Consider the following 20,242-nt stretch of genomic DNA (forward strand, 5'->3'; position numbering starts at 1 on the left):
AAGTGTGCGTAGCATATTATCCCGCAGCAATAGCTCATGTTAACATAGGAAAGGATTTACTAAGGCATTGATTCCTTCCTTCCTTCCTTCCTTCCTTCCTTCCTTCCTTCCTTCCTTCCTTCCTTCCTTCTGTTCTGTCCCCTCCCATGAGTGGCCTTGCAGAGGCTCAAATAGCCCGGCAGTAACAAACGCAGGTTAGAGAGACTGAAGCTGGCCCTTTAATAAATAGTTCTCTTCCAAAGTGTAGATCAGTCCAATAGTTACCGGGCAATGTTCCAAAGGTCTTGGCAGACAGCCAGCAGGCTAATGCAGGAATGCAGACTCTTGTCAAAAAACTCCAAACTAACAGTTGTAACTCCACTGCATCCGAAACGCCAACAAATTGTTCACCACGCTTTTCCAGCCCAGTCACATCCCTTTTATACTTTGTAGGGTGTGGCCCTACGTCTCTTGACCACACCTCTTGGGACGTGGCAATAGCTGTTCTTTACGACGTCTACCACGTCTTTCTCTTGCATCCAATAGGGGCTCCCCCTCGTCGTTACCGGTCTGTTTCCTCCTCAATTTGGCTGGGGTCCATAGGCACGTCAGCAACTGTCAGTTCTTGCTGACTCACCAGTGAAGACAGCCCCTCCGGCACATAGCTCGTGACAGCTTCCTCCTCCACCATATCATCCTCCGAATCAGCATGCAAAGATAAATCAGCCTCCGGGGCCGGGGTCACAACACCTTCCTTGAATGAATGAATGAATGAATGAATGAATGAATGAATGAATTGGAAGGGACCTTGGAAGTCTTCTAGTCCAGCCCCCTGCTCAAACAGGAGATACTATACTATTTCAGACAGACGGGAGGTTGAACAACTAGCCTCGTGGTGCGACCGGAACAATCTGGAACTGAACACACTCAAAACCGTAGAAATGGTGGTAGACTTCAGGAGAAACCCTTCCATACTTCCACCTCTTACAATACTAGACAACACAGTATCAACAGCAGAGACCTTCAAATTTCTAGGTTCTACCATATCGCAAGATCTAAAATGGACAGGTAACATCAAAAACGTCATCAAAAAAGCACAACGAAGAATGTTCTTTCTGCGCCAACTCAGAAAGCTCAAACTGCCCCAAAGAGCTGCTGATCCAGTTCTATAGAGGAATTATTGAGTCTGTCATCTGCACCTCCATAACTGTCTGGTTTGGCTTTGCAACCCAACAAGACAGACACAGACTTCAGAAGATAATTAGAACTGCAGAAAAAACAATGGCTACCAACCTGCCTTCCATTGAGGACCTGTATACTGCACAAGGCAAAAAGAGGGCTGTGAAAATATTTACAGACCCCTCGGATCCTGGACATAAACTATTTCAACTCCTACCCTCAAAACGACGCTATAGAGCACTGCACACCAGAACAACTAGACACAAGGACAGTTTTTTCCCAAACGCCATCACTCTGCTAAACAAATAATTCCCTCAATACTGTCAAACTATTTACTAAGTCTGCACTATTATTAATCTCATCGTTCCCATCACCCACCTCCTTCCACTTATGACCGTATGACTGTAACTTTGTTGCTTTGTATCCTTACGATTTATATTGATATTGATTGTTTCCTGATTACTTATTTGTACCCTATGACTATCATTAAGTGTTGTACCTTATGATTCTTGATGAACGTATCTTTTATGTATACTGAGAGCATATGCACCAAGACAAATTCCTTGTGTGTCCAATCACACTTGGCCAATAAAAAATTCTATTCTATTCTATTCTATTCTATTCTATTCTATTCTATTCTATTCTATTCTATTCTATTCTATTCTATTCTATTCTATTCTATTCTATTCTATTCTATTCTATTCTAAGTGACTGTCTAGTCTCTTCTTAAAAACATCCAGTGATGGAGCACCCATGATTTCTGGAGGCAAGCTGTTCCACTGATTAATTGTCCTCACTGTTAGGAAGTTTCTCCTTAATTCCAGGCTGCTTCTGTCTTTGCTTAGTTTCCAACTACTGTTTTTTGCCCTGCACGCTGGTGCTCTGGAGAATAATTTGACTCCCCTCTTCTTTGTGGCAGCCCCTCAAATACTGGAAGACTGTTATCATGTCACCCCTAATTCTTCTTTTCTCTAGAATAGCCAGATGCAAATCCTGCAGCCATTCCTCCTATGTTTTAGACTCCAGGTCTTTGAACATCTTAATTGCTTTTCTCTGAATTTTTTTCCAAAGTCTCAACCTCTTTTTTGTAGCATGGTGATCAAAATTGGTTGCAGTATTCCAGGTGTGGTCTTACTAGGGTTTTATAAAACAATAATAATACTTCACATGATCTTGATCCTATGCCTCTGTTTATACAACCCAAGATTTTATTAGCTTTTTTGGCTGCTGCTGCACATTGCTGGCTCATATTCAAGAGATCATCCACTAAGAATCCAAGGTCCCACTCACAGTTGCTGATTTTGAGCCAGGTCTCGCCTATTCGGTACTTATACCTTTGATTCTTCCTGTCTAAATGTAAAACTTTGCTTTTCTCTACATTGAAATTCATTTGGTTGGATAGGGCCCGTTGTTCAAGTTTGTCAAAATCTTTTGGGATCTTGAGCTTGCCTTTTTGGGGAGTTGGCTATTCCTGCCAGTTTAGTGTCATCTGCAAATTTGATGAGTTCTCCTTCTATTCCCTCATCTAAGTCATTATGACTTCCTCCTCCTTCATGTGGCCAATGGCTCTCCAGAGCTTCTAATAAGGCCAGGATTACCCCAGTAATAAGCAGATTATGTGTATGTACCACATCTGTTCCATCACTAAGCCATAATCCATCCATCTTTAATTTGTTGGCACTGGGAAACTGCCTTAAGCTGAAAAACTAACTTAGCAAGGTCTATTCACCTGTTCAATGCATTATCCTGTGAGTTAGATCCACACGATGCAGAAAAGCACACGATAAGAAAAGTAAGATCATGGCATCCAGCCCTCTCAATTCCTGGCAAATAGATAGGGAAGAAATAGAGGTAGTGACAGATTTTATTTTCCAAGATAAAAGGCTCCAAGATCACCGCATATGGGGACTACAGCCAAGAAATTAAAAGAGGCTTGCTCCTGGGGAGGAAAGCTATGGCCAAGCTAGACAGCATACTAAAAAGCAGAGACATCACCCTGCCAACAAAAGTGTGTATAGTCAAGGCGATGGTTTTCCCAGTTGCAATGGATGGCTGTGAAAGTTGGACCATAAGGAAGGCTGAGCGCCAAAGAATGGAGGCCTTTGAACTCTGGTGCTGGAGAAGACTCCTGCGAGTCCCTTGGACTGCAAGGAGATCAAATTGGTCAGTCCTAGAGGAGATCAACCCTGACTGCTCTTTAGAAGGCCAGATCCTGAAGGGGAAACTCAAATCCTTTGGCCATGTAATGAGAAGGAAGGACTCACTGGAGAAGAGCCTAATGCTGGGAAAGATGGAGGGCAAAAGAAGAAGGGGACGACAGAGAACAAGGTGGCTGGATGGAGTCACTGAAGCAGTCGGCGTGAGCTTAAATGGTCTCCGGGGGATGGTAGAGGACAGGAAGACCTGGAGGAATGTTGTCTATGGGGTCACGATGGGTCAGACACGACTTCGCAACTAACAACAGCAAGACCCACACATTCTCTCTGCTAGAAGCTGAACGGTGGCACTGTTGTTCCTCCTTGATTCTTGAGATGTTATTGATGGAAGTGAGGTGAAATCCCTCAATTAGCCAGGAACCTTTTATCTGAAAGCTTGGCGAGGATGCCAGGTCTAAACTAGGTGTTTGCTGTGGCATCCCCATGGTGATGGCAGTCTTTGATGCAGCCTTCCTTCCCTCCCATTAATTCCTTGCTTTGACTCCTACCTGTATTCTTTCATCTGCAATTTTCCTCCTTTCTTTTAACATTCTAGGTCATCCATCTTTCTGTCACTTACTAAGGTCCAGCTTTACCTGTTAATGAGGGAAAGAATCAGCAGGAAAGTCACTCAATGAATGGAGTGTAATAATAATAATAAAAAAATAACCAGCACAATATAAAATGGGACATTTGGCAAGAAGTAAAAAGCACTAACTCGCCACAGCACTTAATGATATTTAAGCCATGGTCAAATAATTATCCCAAAAATATAGAAAAGGCCCAGAACTATATGGAAGGCGTTGCATTTGACACATAAGTTAAGCTTCCTTTCTCTTTCTTTCTCTTTCTTTCTTTCTTTCTCTCTGTTTCTTTCTCCCTCCTTCCTTCCTTCCTTTCGCCCTCCCTCCCTCCCTCCCTCCCTCCCTCCTTTCTTTCTTTCTTTCTTTCTTTCTTTCTTTCTTTCTTTCTTTCTTTCTTTCTCTTTCTTTCTTTCCTTTCCTTTCTCTCTCTCCTTCCTATCTTCCATCCTTCTTTCCTCTTTCCCTCCCTCCTTTCTTTCTTTCTTTTTCTCTCTCTTTCCCTTCCTTCCTTCCTCCCTGCCTCCCTTCCTCTCCTCCCTCTTTTTCTCTCTCTTTCTCCTTCCTTCCTTCCTTCCCTCCCTCCCTCCCTCCCTCCCTCCCTCCCTCCCTTCCTTCCTTCCTTCCTTCCTTCCTTCCTTCCTTCCTTTCTTTCCTATTCTTTCTCTCTCTCTCTCTTTCTTTCCTTTTCTTTCTCTCTTCTTCCTTCCTTCCTTCCTTCCTCCCCTTCTTTTCTTTTCTTTCTTTTCTAATTCAAATATAGAAATTAGGGGGTCAAGGCAAGATTTACATTTTCAGGCCACATTGGACATTGTCTCTATTTTTATTTATACACTGAAGCGTATTTGTTATTACATATTACATATATTTGTTATTACAAATATTTCTGTCCTCTGTCCAATTCACATGCCCTGTCCTCCCTTCGTTTTCACCAGAAAAGTAATAGAAGACAATTAGCAAGGGGGGGGGAATCTTTTCTCTCATTTAGAGAAAGGGGCTCTGGGCAAGTTACATTAATCACTGTGGGAGCTTTTTCAAGAAATTGCCTGATCTCTAATGGCACCTGTCACTTCACCAATCCCTTCCTTTACAGTTACCACATTCCTATTGATGTGGTTGGGCCCCAGACAGTTCTTCCAAGCAGCTTGGTGGCGCAGCAGACTAAAATGTTATTAAGTAGCACCAGCTGCCTGCAATTACTGCAAGTTCAAATTATTATTTTTATTTATTTATTTATTTTATTTTATTAAATTTCTATACCGCCCTTCTCCCGAAGGACTCAGGGCAGTGAACAGCCACAAGATAAAACACATAAATACAAAAATTTAAAATAAATTAAAAATGAATTAAATGATTTGGCTGAATTTAAAATACCCCGTAATTGAAAACAAATTAAAATTTACATTTAAAAAAGGGGAGATTTAGGCCAGGCCAGCTTGATGGAATAAAAAAGTCTTAAGAGCGCGACGGAAGGTGCGAAGATCCGGGATCCTCTGTATCTCCGGGGGGAGCTCGTTCCAGATCGTAGGTGCCCCCACAGAGAAGGCTCTCCCCCTGGGGGCCGCCAGTCGACATTGTTTGGCCGACGGCACCCGGAGGAGCCCCTCTCTATGGGAGCGTACTGGCCAGTGGGAGGCTATTGGTGGTAGCAAGCGGTCCTGTATATAACCAGGTCCTAAGCCATGGAGCGCTTTAAAGGTGATAACCAAAACCTTGAAGCGCACTCGGAAGACCACCGGGAGCCAGTGCAGCTCGCGCAGGAGAGGTGTTACATGGGAACTCCACGTCGCTCCCATCACCACCCGCGCGGCCGCACTCTGCGCCAGTTGGAGCCTCTGAGTGCACCTCAAGGGGAGCCCCATGTAGAGAGCGTTACAATAGTCCAGACGAGAGGTGACGAGGGCATGAGTGACTGTGCGTAGGGAGTCCCGATCTAGAAAGGGACGCAACTGGTGGATCAGGCGAACCTGTCTCACCAAGCTCAAGGTTGACTCAGCCTTCCAACTTTTCGAGGTAGGTAAAATGAGGACCTGGATTGTGGGGGCAATAAGATGACTTTGTATAAAATAGAACACCGCTTGGGGGTGCGGGGGGCGAAAGCCCTACTAAGCAGGTATATACTGAAGGGAAACAATAATAAGGATATAATAAATAATACTAGAATATGATATACTGGTATACTAGATTCTGTAACCATTAGGTTCCTGTAATACATATATGCCTTTATATTTGTATCTCCTGTAACAAACATATTCTGTTATTAGGCCTCTGTAATGTATCTGGTATTTGTCAAACATACGTCCCTGTCATTTGACCTGAACCCATATCAATCTTCCTCCTGTTTTTCTTGTGCCATCTAAGAGCATGGTACGTATCTCCAAGGGATAATTTACACCTCAGTCCTAATTTATACCTTTGATCTGTATAAGCTCGTTCCTTGCAGAACCAGGGGGCCAAATGGCTAGTTGAGAAAACAAAGGAATGCTCAAGGACGAGATAAGACTAATTGGGAAGTTTCTATTCCCTTGCAGGGCAACAAGGAATACACAAACCTAAATTAGGAGGCCAGAATTGGGTACTAAGCTGATGTCTCTGAGGGTATAAAAAGGACACCATACCTTCCCCAAGGTGTGGCTATCTCCTTGCATGCATTGTATCTGCATGTTCTGGATATAGTCCCACCCAGTATTTTGTTTTTGGCCATAAATAAAATCTGTTTTTTTTTTTTTTGCAAGCCTCATCTTGAGTCTCTCTCTTTGGCATTCTGGTAACTCAAGTATATTTTGGGACCTTACAATACAAAAGTATGAAGGCTATTGCTTAACGCATTGTAAGCCGCCCTGAGTCTCCGGAGAAGGGCGGCATATAAATCGAACCAATAAATAAATAAATAAGCTGAAAAGGCTGATGGAGCAAGAGGCAAACAACCACAAGTATAGGACACACAACAAAACAACCACTTCACACACACACACATTATTGAAGTTGCTCATGGATCATTTGCAGCAATGACTCTGTTTTCCTTCTTACACAGAACTTGTTGATCTTTGATGCAAAAGCAGTAGCACTTAGACTTACACTGTATACCTCTTCACAGTGCTTTAGAGCCCTCTCTAAGCAGTTTACAGAATCAGCCTCTTTCCCCTGATCCGTCTGATTCAGTTCCAAGCCAGGAGGAAGACACTGCAAACATGGAGGAACTGATTGGAAAGATGGTTTATTGATGAAGCAGAATGACATGGCTTTGTGGTCCTGGGCAGCTGACAAAATGGAGTTGAGAGTGGGTTTATATATTTATATTTATATATATATTTATATATATATATCTTCTTTGGCCTTTGCACTTGAGCTTCCTGTTCCTGTGCAAGAGCATGTATTCCATTTGTCTGAATGGAATAGAATATAGAGTGGAGTGGAATAGGATAGAATAGAGTAGAAACAGGAATGGAATGAAATGGAATGGAATGGAATGGAATAGAATAGAATAGAATAGAATAGAATAGAATAGAATAGAATAGAATAGAATAGAATAGAATAGAATAGAATAACAGAACAGAACAGTGGTGGCTAACCTTTTTGTTGTTGTGTGCCAAAAGCACATGTGTGCGTGTGCAACAGCATGCACATGTGCCGGCACCCATAATACAATCTGAGTGCCCCCCCATGTGCCCCACCCCCCTGCACATGCGTGCATGACCCCCCTTGCCCTCCCCCACCCCTGTGCATGTGCATACAAACCCCCCGCACCTCATTTTGGACCTCCTGGGTGTAAAAATGGGCTACGGGGGGGGGACACCACATACCCCCACGCCCCTTTTTGGGCCTAGTAGGCCTCCCTGTAGCCTCCTGAAACCAAAAACAGGCCGTGATGGGGCGCGCCGCCTCCCCCCTCCCCCCCGTGCCATGTTTTGAGCCTAGTAGGCTTCCCTGCAGCCTCCTAGGATCAAAAATGGGCTGCGGAGGAGCTCGCTGCACTCCCTGTGCTCCTCATCCCCCACCCATGCGTGCGCAACCCCCCCACTCATGCACATGTGTCTCCCGCATGTGCCCCACCTCCGCACATGTGCGGCAGAGACCTGAAAATCAGCTGGCCGGCAGGAGGCACCGATGCATGTGTGGTGGAGCTGAGCTGGGTGATGGCTCATGTGCCCGCAGAGAAGGCTCTGCGTGCCAGCTGTGGCACCTGTGCCATAGGTTCGCCATCATGGGAATAGAATAACAGAGTTGGAAGGGACCTTGGAGGTCTTCTAGTACAAACCCCTGCTTAGGCAAGAAACCCTATACCCAGGAGTGAAATGCTCCCAGTTCGCCTGATCCGGTAGCAATGGAGGCGGGTGGTTCGGAGAACCAGTAGCAAAAATCCCTGCCCCTCCCCCCATTGCCCAGCTGAGCTGCGTGATCATCAGAGGCTTTTTAAAAAATTTTTAAAAGCATTTTTTCTACAACCTCTTTGGCCGAAAAAATATTTTTAAAAGTAAAAAAAAAAAAAGCCTCTGATGATCGCGTGGCTCAGCTGGGATCATCAGAGGCTTTTAAAAGCATTTTTTTTATTTAAAAAGTTTTAACAATCATTACAACAATCCCCCCCCCCAGTGGCATCTGGATCCTAAAAAGTTAGCCTGTATGTATCCAAAAGCATTTTTTCTACAACCTCTTCGGCCGAAGAGGTTATAGAAAAAATGTTTTTAAAAGGAAAAAAAGCCTCTGCCAATCAGGCAAGTCAGCTGGGATCGTCAGAGGCTTTAAAAGCATTTTTTTTTACAATCTCTTCAGCCGAAGAGATTGTAGAAAAAATGGTTTTAAAAGTAAAAAAAAAAAGTTGGCCACGCCCGCTCAGTCATATTACCCCACCACCACCAAGCCACGCCCACAGAACCGGTAGTAACAAATTTTACATTTCACCACTGCCTATACCATTTCAGACAAACGGACGTCCAATCTCTTCTTAAAAACCGCCACTATTGGAACATCCACAACTTCTGGAGGCAAGTTGTTCCGCTGATTAATTGTTCGGCTATCATCCTTCCCCAAAGACGAACCAGGCAGGCATATTTTAATCAGAAAGCTGCAGACTTTTTGTAAAAATACTTCGCTATAAATCTCAATTAGCTTCACTGCCACCCACTCCCCACTTGACTTCCCACAGCCCCACCCAGGCTCCGGTGTTTAAGAACTGACAGTTATCAAGGATGGAGGATCGCTGCAGGTAAAACAGCACAGATATGGCACGAGCAAAGCATGAATGTTGTCTGATTAGTGTAATTAGAGCTCCTGCAATTATACGGCTTTCTCATTTAAATGGAAATATTTGCTAGGGTTTGGGGGGAAAAAAATAAACTTGTAAAAAACAAACTAGGGTTCCAGAAGCTCTTTCTCTGGCTAACGGTGTTGATTCCAAGACAGGGTTTCACGGAGTAAGATAATATTCATTTCTTGATTTGTGGAGGATCATGTCACTTTGAATTATTTCCAAGACAATGGCAGCGTTCCAGAAAAAACCCAACTCCAAGTAAAGACTCGGAAGCAATCATTTTTCAAAGTTCTCTTTACTAGAGTAGGTAAACTGGCACATCTGGGAAAACCTGAATCTGAGAGGTCCGGGTTTTCCCTCAGTAAATCAAAACCCCCAAAACCATCCCCTCAATCCTCAGTCGATCACAGGCTCCAATCACCATCGGTCCCGTCTCGAGACATCACTCCGACCACGCCTTCTCCAGATGCAGGATCGCCCTGACCTTGACCGACAGGAAGAATGCTATTATGTCTACAGACAACCCCTCTACTAAATTCCTCCCTCCTACTTTCCCAGACATGAGAAGGTGGCAGCATGGAAGCTTCCAGCCTAATATGGCTTCCAAAGCTGACAGAGATATTTCTGTTTTTGGGACACATTTGTACTCCAGGAAATGTTTATTCTTATTTATTCTTCTTTTTTTTTTATCATGCCTTTGTTACTTGTTAAGAAACTCAAGGTGGCAAACATACATAATACTCCTTCCTCCTCTTATTTTTCTCCACAATAACAACACCACTGTGAGGTGGGTGGAGCTGACAAAGAGTGACCAACGCAAAGACTAGAACTCACCATCTCCTGGTGTTTGGCCCACAGTCACCCAGCTGGATTTTATGCCTAAGGAGGGATGAGAACTCACTATCTCCTGGTGATTGGCCGAAAGTCACCCAACTGGATTTCAACTGGATTCCTAGAGAGGCTCTGGAGGCTGGGGACAGCAAAAAAGTCACTTCCTGTCCCACCGGGAGTTGGGAAATGGGCCATTTCAGGCCTCCAGAGGGTCTCCAAGGGGATGGGGAAGGCTGTTTTCGCCCTCCCCAGATGCATAGAGAGGATCTGGAGCCAGATGAGAAAGAAAAACGGGCCTACTGGGCCATCGCGTGCCAAGAGCGGGGGGAGGGGGGTTGCGCGCGCATGTGCAGGGCAGGGCACATTATGGGTGTGGGCACGCATGCGCGCGAACCTCCCCACCCCCCTCCTCCTGGCACGTGATGGCAAAAAGGTTAGCCATCACTGGTCTAGTCTAACGAACAGAAGTATTAGGGGGTGTAATGTGACAGCAGTCTTCTGGTACTTGAGGGATTGTCTCAAAGAAGAAGGAGTTGATCTATTCTCCAAAGCACCTGAGAGCAAGGCAAGGTGGAAGATCATTAAAGAGAGATCCAGCCTAGAACAAATTTCCTGACAATGAGAACAATTAACCAGTGGAACGACGTGCCTCCAGAAGTTGTCGGTGCCCCATCACTGGAGGTTCTTAAGAAGAGATTGTACAACCATTTGTCTGCAATGGTATAAGGCAGGGGTGTCAAACTCAATTTCATGGAGGGCCGCATCAGAGTTGTGTTTGACTTTGTGCGTGTGTGTGTGTGTGTGTGTGTGTGTGTGGCCAGGGTGGGCATGGCCAGCTTGACGTCACTCATATCAGGTGTGCCTGTGGGAGCCCAAGCGCTCTGTCACTGAAAAGGGGCTACCGAGCTCCGTTTTCAGCTGCCACGGCCTCCTGCAACGCTCTGCCAGGGCCAACCACCTGAGCTCTATTTTCACTGGTGGAAGCAGCGCAGGTCTTTTCTTTGCTGTACTCTGCGGGCCAAATCTGACCCCCAGGCCTTGAGTTTGACACCTGTGGAATAAGGTCTCCTGCTTGAGTAGAGTGTTAGCTAGAAGACCCCCAAGGTCCTTTCCAACCCAGTTATTCTATCCTCTATGACCGTGATGGCGAACCAATGGCATGCGAGCCACAGTTGGAGCCCTCTCGGCGGGCACATGAGCCGTCACCCAGCTCAGCTCCACTGTGCATGCGTGCGGATCTCCCACTGGCCAGCTGATTTTTGAGTCTCTGCCATTCATGCATGGGGGGGCGGGATGCATACGGGAGACACACCCGCATGCACCGGGGTGTCATGCATGCATGTGTTGGGGGGCAGGGGTCACGTGTGCATGTGTGGGGGTGGGGGAGCATGAGGGGGATGCGGTGCCCCCCCACCGCATCCCATTTTTGGTCCCAGGAGGCTGCAGGGAGGCCTATTAGGCCCAAAACAGGGTGCAGGGAGAATGTGGGGAGGTCATGTGCGCGTGTGCAGGATGGGCAGGGGGAGTGTGGGGGAGTCATCCATGCATGCACAGGGGTTTGGGGCACAGGGGGGTGTCCTGCCTGCATTGAATAATGGGTGCCGGCATGCACGCGCGTTGTTGCGCTGTTGCATGCGTGCTTTCGGCACGTGATGACAAAAAGGTTAGCCATCACTGCTGTATCGTTCTGCCCCAGCTACAGACCCCAAAGAATGTAGCACACACAAAGTCTGTACAAACCTTAGTTTAGTAAATTAAATCAGTCTTTTTCAAACAAAGGCTGTTAATTAACTTTCTTAACAGCCTACAAGAATCCAAAGAATAATATAATCGTAATCTTACTATGGTTGGCAGAAAGCCCAGAAGCAATTTGCAGGAAACTGATAAAAGAACTAAGATCAAGACATGAAGGAGAGTGAACTAAGTTGTTCCCTGCAAATTGCCTCAGTCGTTGTCCTTCCTTAAATAGGCTAAGGGAGTGGCCAATTAGCCTCAAGCCTTACTCTAGAGGAGACTTCCTCCTGAGGAGCCACTCCTGCCTTTTGGCAGCTCTGCGCGCCCGTGCATCGAGAAGAGGCTTCTCCTCTTCTTCCTCTTCACCCATGGAAGCTTCTAGAGGTTCTGAAGGCCCTGGCTGAATCCCCGCCTCTGGCACCACATTTTCTCCAGCCTCCTCATTGTCTGACTCGAGTGCCAGCTGCACAGGCTGCTGGCGCAGCATCACACCAGCCTCCTCGCTGTCAGAATCAGATAGTAGCTGCACAGGCTACTGACGGGCCACAACATGTATGAAGTGATACTCTTTACAGGGTAACCAGTTTTACTACTGGTTCTATAGAACCAGTAGTAAAACCGGTGGGAGGCTCCGCCCACTGACCCCAATGTCATCAAAACGCTTCTGCGCATGAGCGAAGCGAGCGCACACGCGTGGCCCCATTGTGAACTGGTAGTAAATAGTAAGTAGAACTCACCCCTGGACTGGTTGTATATGCTTGTCTTAGTGTGAGGCATTTTAATCCATGAAACTTGTCAAAACTCTACTGGGAAAATCAGAGGCTATGAAAAGGCTGCTGTTAATTCCAGTTGTCATTCCTAAAGCATTGTAAGATCATCGTAGCAACTGCAACGGTTAGAGACGCAGAAGAGCTTTTGATGGAAGATCTAATGACTTATGAGCATGCCAGCATGGAAGTGCTAACAAGACATTACTGTAGGAGCTATAATTACAATCTGCCTTGTGTCAAGTATCCAAAACCTGATTTTCATTTTCTTTGGGAACAAAGGTTAATCAATTTGTAATGGTTAATCAGTTAAAAACCCTTTAAAGAAAATTGATGTGATCAGCAGCTGGATTAGTGCTGACAGCCACGTTCCAATCAGGGAGACTGTAACAGTCACTCAGCACATGGTTTTAATTTCAGGTTGTTTATACAAACAGATCCCGAACCGTAAAGGACTCGACCATAGTTTCAACTGGGAAACCGGGAGCATCCCAGAACCAGCTAAATGCAAAAATGCTAGGAAATTCTGGAAGTTTGGCAGTCAGACAAATCAGCCATCAATAGACACATAGAAATAAACCATGTTTACACACCATTCAAAAGAGACACTAAGAAAAGAAAAGAAGGAAACAAAAAGATCAGCATACATCCTCTCCATCAGTTTACACCCAGATAAGCAGGGATTAACACCAGACAAACAATCAAGAAAGCAGAAAACAATACCCTAATCAAGGAACTAGCAATGAGAATACTAAGTTACTGTATATAATGAGGGAACAAACTATACTCAGTAACATTAACTAGTTGGGTAATGAAATGCTTGTAAGGAAACTGGATTTCTTTTCAGCTCTAATTGGTCTGTGACCAGCCCCTTTGATGACCCTTACCAGATTCTGTGCCCTATTTAATTTAATTTTAATCTTTTACTTAAAAATAGAAACAAATGAAATGAAACAAATAAACCAAAGCAGATCATTTTAGATTTTAGAAAGAGCCAACATGGTCATACTCCACTCAGTATCAAGGATGCAGCTGTAGCACTGGTGGGTTGCCCCCAGTTTGGACCGGTTTGCAAGAACTGGTAGTAAAACCAGCGGGAGGCTCCGCCCACTGACCCAGACGTCATCAAAGTTGATCTGCGCATGTGCGCAGGCACGATGTGAACAGGTAGTAAAGGTAAGTAGAACCCACCATTGAACTGTAGAGGTGGTCAAAAGTATCTGGGGGTGCAGATAACTAACAATCTGAACTGGTCTCTCTCCACGGCATCCTTAGTGAAGTGTGCAAACCAGCGTCTGCATTTCCTGCTTCGGATGAGGAGAGTACATCTTTCTCCTCCTGTCCTGGCCACTTTAGACAGAGGCACGATTGAGCATGTTTTAACAAACTGCATCCCTATTTAGTTTGGTGGCAGCAATGCCTCAGATAGAAAGTCCCTACAGAGAGTGGTGAGGACAGCAGAGAAGATTACAAGAAGCTCACTTTTCGTCATTCAGGATACTGCTTATAAGCGCTATGCACTTAGAGCTCAAAGCATTGTTACAGACCCCACACCCCTACTTCATGGTCTGTTTCTGTTGTTCCCCTCTGGGAGGAGGTTTCAAAGTATTTCTAGCAGGCGGGAGGGCCCAGATCCCGAACAAAGAGAACCAGTTTGGTGATGTCATATCGTTACCGCTACCGGCTCGACCGAACCAGGCCGAACCAGGAGGAACCCACCACTGATTTCACGCCTGAGGCTACTTCTGCTGACGCCGGATGCCTGCACTTTGGCAGTTCGAATCTCACCAGGCTCAAGGTTGACTCAGCCTTCCATTCTTCTGAGGTGCGTGAAATGAGGACCCCGATTGTTGGGGGGCAATAGGCTGAGTCTGTAAACCGCTTAGAGAGGGCTGTAAAGCACTGTGAAGCGGTATATAAGTCTATGTGCTATTGCTATTGATATTGCTAAGTGAGTTTTGCCCCATTTTAAGATCTTTCGTGCCAGTCCTCACTTAGCAATAGCAATAGCACTTAAAACCATTTTACTAGCTTAACGATTGCAGTGATCACTGCAATCGTTAAGCTAGTAAAATGGTTTTTAAGTGAATCTGGCTTCCCTGTTGTCAGAAGGTCACAAAAGGGGAATCACGTGGAGACTGCAACTGTCATAACTGTGAGTCAGTTGCGAAGTATCTGAATTTGGAAGGGATGCTGCCAGTGTGAAAAACAGTCGTACGTCACTTTTTCAATCCGTGGTCACTTTGCTATATGGTCATCTATAAATTAAAATTGATATTGTCAAATTTGCCTGATTCAACGACGCAACCATCATACGCAGGAGTCCCTTGTCAAGCGTCTGAATTTTGATCACGTGTCCATGGGGATGCCGCAGCGGTCGTAAGTGTGAAAACTGATCCTCAATCACTTTTTTTCAGTGCTCCTCTGCAGGTAGTCCTCGACTTACAACCGTTCATTTAGCGACCATCTCAAGTTACAACTGCACTAGGGAAAAAAATGACTGACGATCAATTTTCACACTTACGACCTTTGCAAATCGTGTGATCAAAATCCAGATGCTTGGCGACTGATTCGTACTTATGACCGTTGCTGGATCTCAAGATCAAGTGATCCCCCTTTTGTGACTTTTTGACAAGCAAAGTTAACGGGGAAGCCAGATTCACTTAACAACCGTGTTATTCGTTTAACAACTGCAGTGATTCACTTAACAACCAGGTTACTCATTTAACAACTGCAATGATTCACTTAACAACAAGTGAATTGCAAGAAAGATCGTAAAACGGGGCAAAAATCACTTAACAAATGTCTCACTTAACACCATCAGTTTTGGGCTCCATTGTGGTCATACATCGAGGACTTCCTGTGGCTTCAAATGGACACTAAATGAACTCTTGTAACTGGCAAATCTCATGCTGAGACTCCAGCTTGGCTTTTTGTTGTTGTTATTTTGCTTCTCACTACAAATGCTCAGGAAATTAAATCCAATTTCAAATTATTTGATCTGCCTTGTGGAACAATTGCTAGATCAGCAGGATTTAACTTTCACCGGATTTGATACTCAGTTCACTGTGGCAACGTAGCTCCTGAAATGTGTCTTTAAATATGTATTTTAAGATCAACTACTCATCTGGATATGCATCTTGATATATTTAAATGCGTACTTGTAAAAAAAGAAAATTTGAGAAGTGTGAATAATGAGGAAACGGAAGGGAATTATGCAGAAAAGCTGGGAAATTTTCTAACCAAAGATTGGCAGGAGATGGAGGTTTTGCTGCCTTAGGAAATTCTTCGTCTATAAAAATTCTTATAAAATCCTCTTACGAAACGAAAGCAGAACAGTCACTAAATGAATTCTTGTTAATGGAAGACTACCCGTACAAAGTTAAATAAACCATTTCATTTTAATAAGGTCCCCACATCCAAAAATATCAATGGATGACTCTCCCAAGTTAAATTTCACGTACTTTCTCATTTTTGTAAAAAAACTTTCTGTCTCGTCTCGGTCTGCTTTAAGCCCAGAGATACATTTTCTCATGCAAAATTCTCCCAACCCGCATGTTTTTATCCCTACTCCTGCTTAGAGTTTTGCAAACAATTCCTGCTACAGGTATATATAAAATACATATATTTTACCAATATATGCATGAATAAGTTCAGTTTTCTCTAACATATATTTGATCAATAATAAGTTGTAAGATATATATTCTGCCTACTTTTTTGGTTTGCAAAACCATGAAGAGAAATGTGACCCTCGGAGGATAATGGTAAATCCGTTTGCATTTTGGGTGGGTCTGTAAATAAGATAAAATCTTATTAAAATGTAAATATCTCCTCTGTCCCAGCAACCCAGCATGTTTGAATAAGCTTGCAATCTCAAGGTACCGCAGGTTTTTTAACTCAGGTAAATAACTGACTGAAAAAAAAGGCAAAAATTTGAGTGTGGCGTTGTTGTGACTCCATGGTGAACACGACCTGGCTGTTTACAGGCTATAAAAACTGTGAATTCTCTGACACAGCAGCCGTTTAATGAAAGGAACTGACCGGTCAAAGCCAAACACGATAAATAGCCTCCGTTTACACATTCTCATTTAACTAGGTCAGTTTGAAATGACCCATTATGCAGGTACTTCAGGAAGCTGCAAGAAGTAGAACATTTCTTGCAGGTTAACATCAGGGGTGGGTTCTAAATTTTTTTACTACCGGTTCTGTGGGCGTGGCTTATTTTGTGGGTGTGGCTTGGAGGTCATGTGACTAGGTGGGCGTGGCTAGCTGGTCAGAGTCATTTCTGGAAGGTCCTCGCACTTACGACCCGACTCATTTGTTTGCTTTGAACACTGATCAGCTGTAGGACGGCCCTTTGAAGCCCCGCAGTAAGAGTTTAAACAGTTTTTTTCCCTCTAGTCATCAGCTGGGACTCAGGAGGCAGCAATAGATTGGGGGTGGGACCAAATAAAAGGTAAGAATAACGTGGGTGGGGGGGGTGGGAGGGCAGGGGGGAGAGAACCGGTTCGGTGACGTCATATCGTCACCGCTACCGGCTCGGCCGAACCGGACCAAACCGGGAGGAACCCACCACTGGTTAACATGGATTTTAACACATTTTTATTAGGATATTTTATTGTTGTGAGCCGCCCTGAGTCCTGCGGAGATAGGGCGGCATATAAATCAAATCAAATAAATAAAATAAATTTCAGAATAACAGAATAGCAGAGTTGGCAGGGACCTCGGAGGTCTTCTAGTCCAACCCCCTGCTCAGGCAGGAAACCCATTTCAGACAAAGGGTTGACTAGTTTCTTCTTAAAAACCTCCAGTGTTGGAGCATCCCACAACTTCTGGAGGCAAGTCATTCCATTGATTAATTGTTCTCATTGTCAGGAAATTTCTCCTTGATTCTAGGTTGCTTCTCTCTTTAATGATCTTCCACCTGTTACTTCTTGTCTTGCCCTCAGGTGCTTTGGAGAATAGATCAACCCCTCTTCTCTGAGACAGTCCCTCAAGTACCATAAGACTGCTATCATATCTATTCCTTCTGTTTGTTAGACTTGACCTGTGATGGTGAACCTATGGCACGCGTGCCACAGGTGGCACGCTGAGCCATATCTGTGGGCACTCAAGCATTGCCCTAGCTCAGTTCCAGTGCCAGCCAGCTAATTTTCGGGCCTTCCGGGCCCACCAGAAGTCAGGAAACTGGCTGTTTCCAGCCTTCGGAGGGCCTCGGGGGTGGGTGGGGAAGGCTGTTTTCGCCCTCCCCAGGCTCCTAGAAAGCATCTGGAGCCTGGGGAGGGCAAAAAATCGGCTTTCCGGTCCCACGAGAAGTTGGGAAATGGGCCGTTTGAGGCCTCTGGAGGGCCTCTGGGGGTGAGTGGGGAAGGCTGTTTTCACCCTCCCCAGGCTCCTAGAAAGCCTCTGGAGCCTGAGGAGGGCGAAAAACGGGCCTACTGGGCCCACTGTGTCATTGCGTGCCAAAAGCAGGGGGAGCGCGGAGGGGTTGCGCGTGCATGCGCAGGGGGCGAGGGGCATTGAATTATGGTTGTGGGCAGCGCGCACACGACCTGCCCCACACTCCCACCGCTTTTGACACGTGATGGCAAAAAGGTTAGCCATCACTAGACTAGACATACCTAGTTCCCTCAACTGTTCAAGCAGCAGACTCTAAACCATTTCAGACAAATGGTTGTCCAATCTCTTCTTTAAAACCTCCACCTACAACTTCTGAAGGAAAGTTGTTCCACTGATTAATTGTCCTCACTGTCAGGAAATTTCTCCTTAGTTCTAGGTTGCTTCTCTCCTTGATTAGTTTCCATCCGTTGCTTCTTGTCCTGCCTTCAGATGCTGTGGAGATTAGGTTGACCTGCCTCTTGGTTGCCCCTTAGGAGGGATGACTTTCAATCAGAACAGAGCTGGAAGGGACCTTGGAGGTCTTCTAATCCAACCCCCTGCTTAAGCAGGAGACTCTATACCATTTCAGACAAGTGACTGTCCAGTCTCTTCTTAACCCCCCCCCCCCCACAAAGTGATGAAGCACCCACAACTTCTGGTGGCAAGCTGTTCCGCTGGTGAATTGTCCTCGCTGTGAGGAAGTTTCTCCTTAATTCCAGGTTGCTTCTCTCCTTGATTCGTTTCCATTCAGGGAAGGTCGCAAATTATGGAAACATGTCCCTGGGATGTTGGAACCATTGTGAACAGATTTATAACCGTTACAGCGTTGTCCGCAGTCACATGATCGCAGCTCAGGTGCTTGCGACAAACCAGCATATGGTTTGTCGCAAGCACCTGAGCTGCGATCATGTGACTGCGGACAATGCTGTAACGGTTGTAAATCTGAGAAGTGGTCCTTTTGTAAGTGGCTTAACGGTTGTAAGTGTGAGAACAAGTCACTTTTTGAAGCGCTGTTGTAGCTTCAAATGGTTATTAAGCAAATGATTATAAATATGAGGTTTTGAAAATGATCTAGACCAAGATCCAGTCCTGCGGGCTGGATCCGGCACACAATGTGGTCGGATCTGGCCTGTGGGGTTATCCTGGAAAATGTAAGGGGTCGGTCCGCGTCGCTTCGGCCTGGTCTACCCCATGCAAAGAGGAAACATGCTAGCAGTTTGGGGAGTGGTGTCAAGATGGCCACGCCCATCCAGTCGACCATGCCCAGTGAGTGGCATCAAGCTGGCCATGCCCACCCAGTTGGCCACACCCACCCAGTCAGCCACGGCCCCCTGCCTCCCCGAGGTCAACCACAGCCCTGATGCGGCCCTCAATGAAATTCAGTTTGACAGCCCTGATCTAGACCAATGTGTGTGTGTATTTGTGTATTTGTGTATGTGTGTGTGTGTTTCAGTGGTGGGTTTCAACATTTTTTACTATTCTTTGGGCGTGGCTTGGTGGGCGTGGCATGGCTTGATTGGCGTGGCTTGGTGGGTGTGGCAGGGGAAGGATACTGTAAAATCTCCATTCCCTCCCTACTCCAGGGGAAGGATACTCCAAAATCCCCATTCCCACCCCACTCCAGGGGAAGGATACTCCAAAATCCCCATTCCCACCCCACTCCAGGGGAAGGATACTCCAAAATCCCCATTCCCATCCCACTCCAGGGGAAGGATACTCCAAAATCCCCATTCCCACCCCACTCCAGGGGAAGGATACTCCAAAATCCTCATTCCCACCCCACTGCAGGGGAAGGATACTCCAAAATCCCCATTCCCACCCCACTCCAGGGGAAGGATACTCCAAAATCCCCATTCCCACCCCACTCCAGGGGAAGGATACTGCAAAATACCCATTCCCTCCCGATCAACTGAGACTCGGGAGGCAGAGAATAGATGGGGGCGGGGCCAGTCAGAATTTTTACTACCGGTTCTCTGACCTACTCAAACTTTCCGCTACCGGTTCTCCAGAACTGGTCAGAACCTGCTGAAACCCACCTCTGGTGTGTTTGTGCGTGTTTGTGTGAATGGAACCACTTCAATAGGATGAGAAAATTAAATAGGCTTATGTGTGTTTTGTTGAAACTGAATAAATCTCACACTCAATCAATGCATCTTTTTTACTGTAGGGTTGGCTGTTATTCAGTATCGTTGAATTTACAGTGGAATTTTTTTTTCCTCCCCAGCCAAACAATCAGGAGTTATATCGCTGTGAAATGAGGCTCACACAATGGGGTCAGCGAAGCTCGGGCTACAGCCACCTTTTCTCCTTTCCCCAAATCCGCCATCGGTTGGGTTTATCCGCATA

The sequence above is a fragment of the Pantherophis guttatus genome, chromosome 5 (assembly GCF_059756535.1).
Source record: "Pantherophis guttatus breed Tessera chromosome 5, ASM5975653v1, whole genome shotgun sequence".
Taxonomy (NCBI): Eukaryota; Metazoa; Chordata; class Lepidosauria; order Squamata; family Colubridae; genus Pantherophis; species Pantherophis guttatus.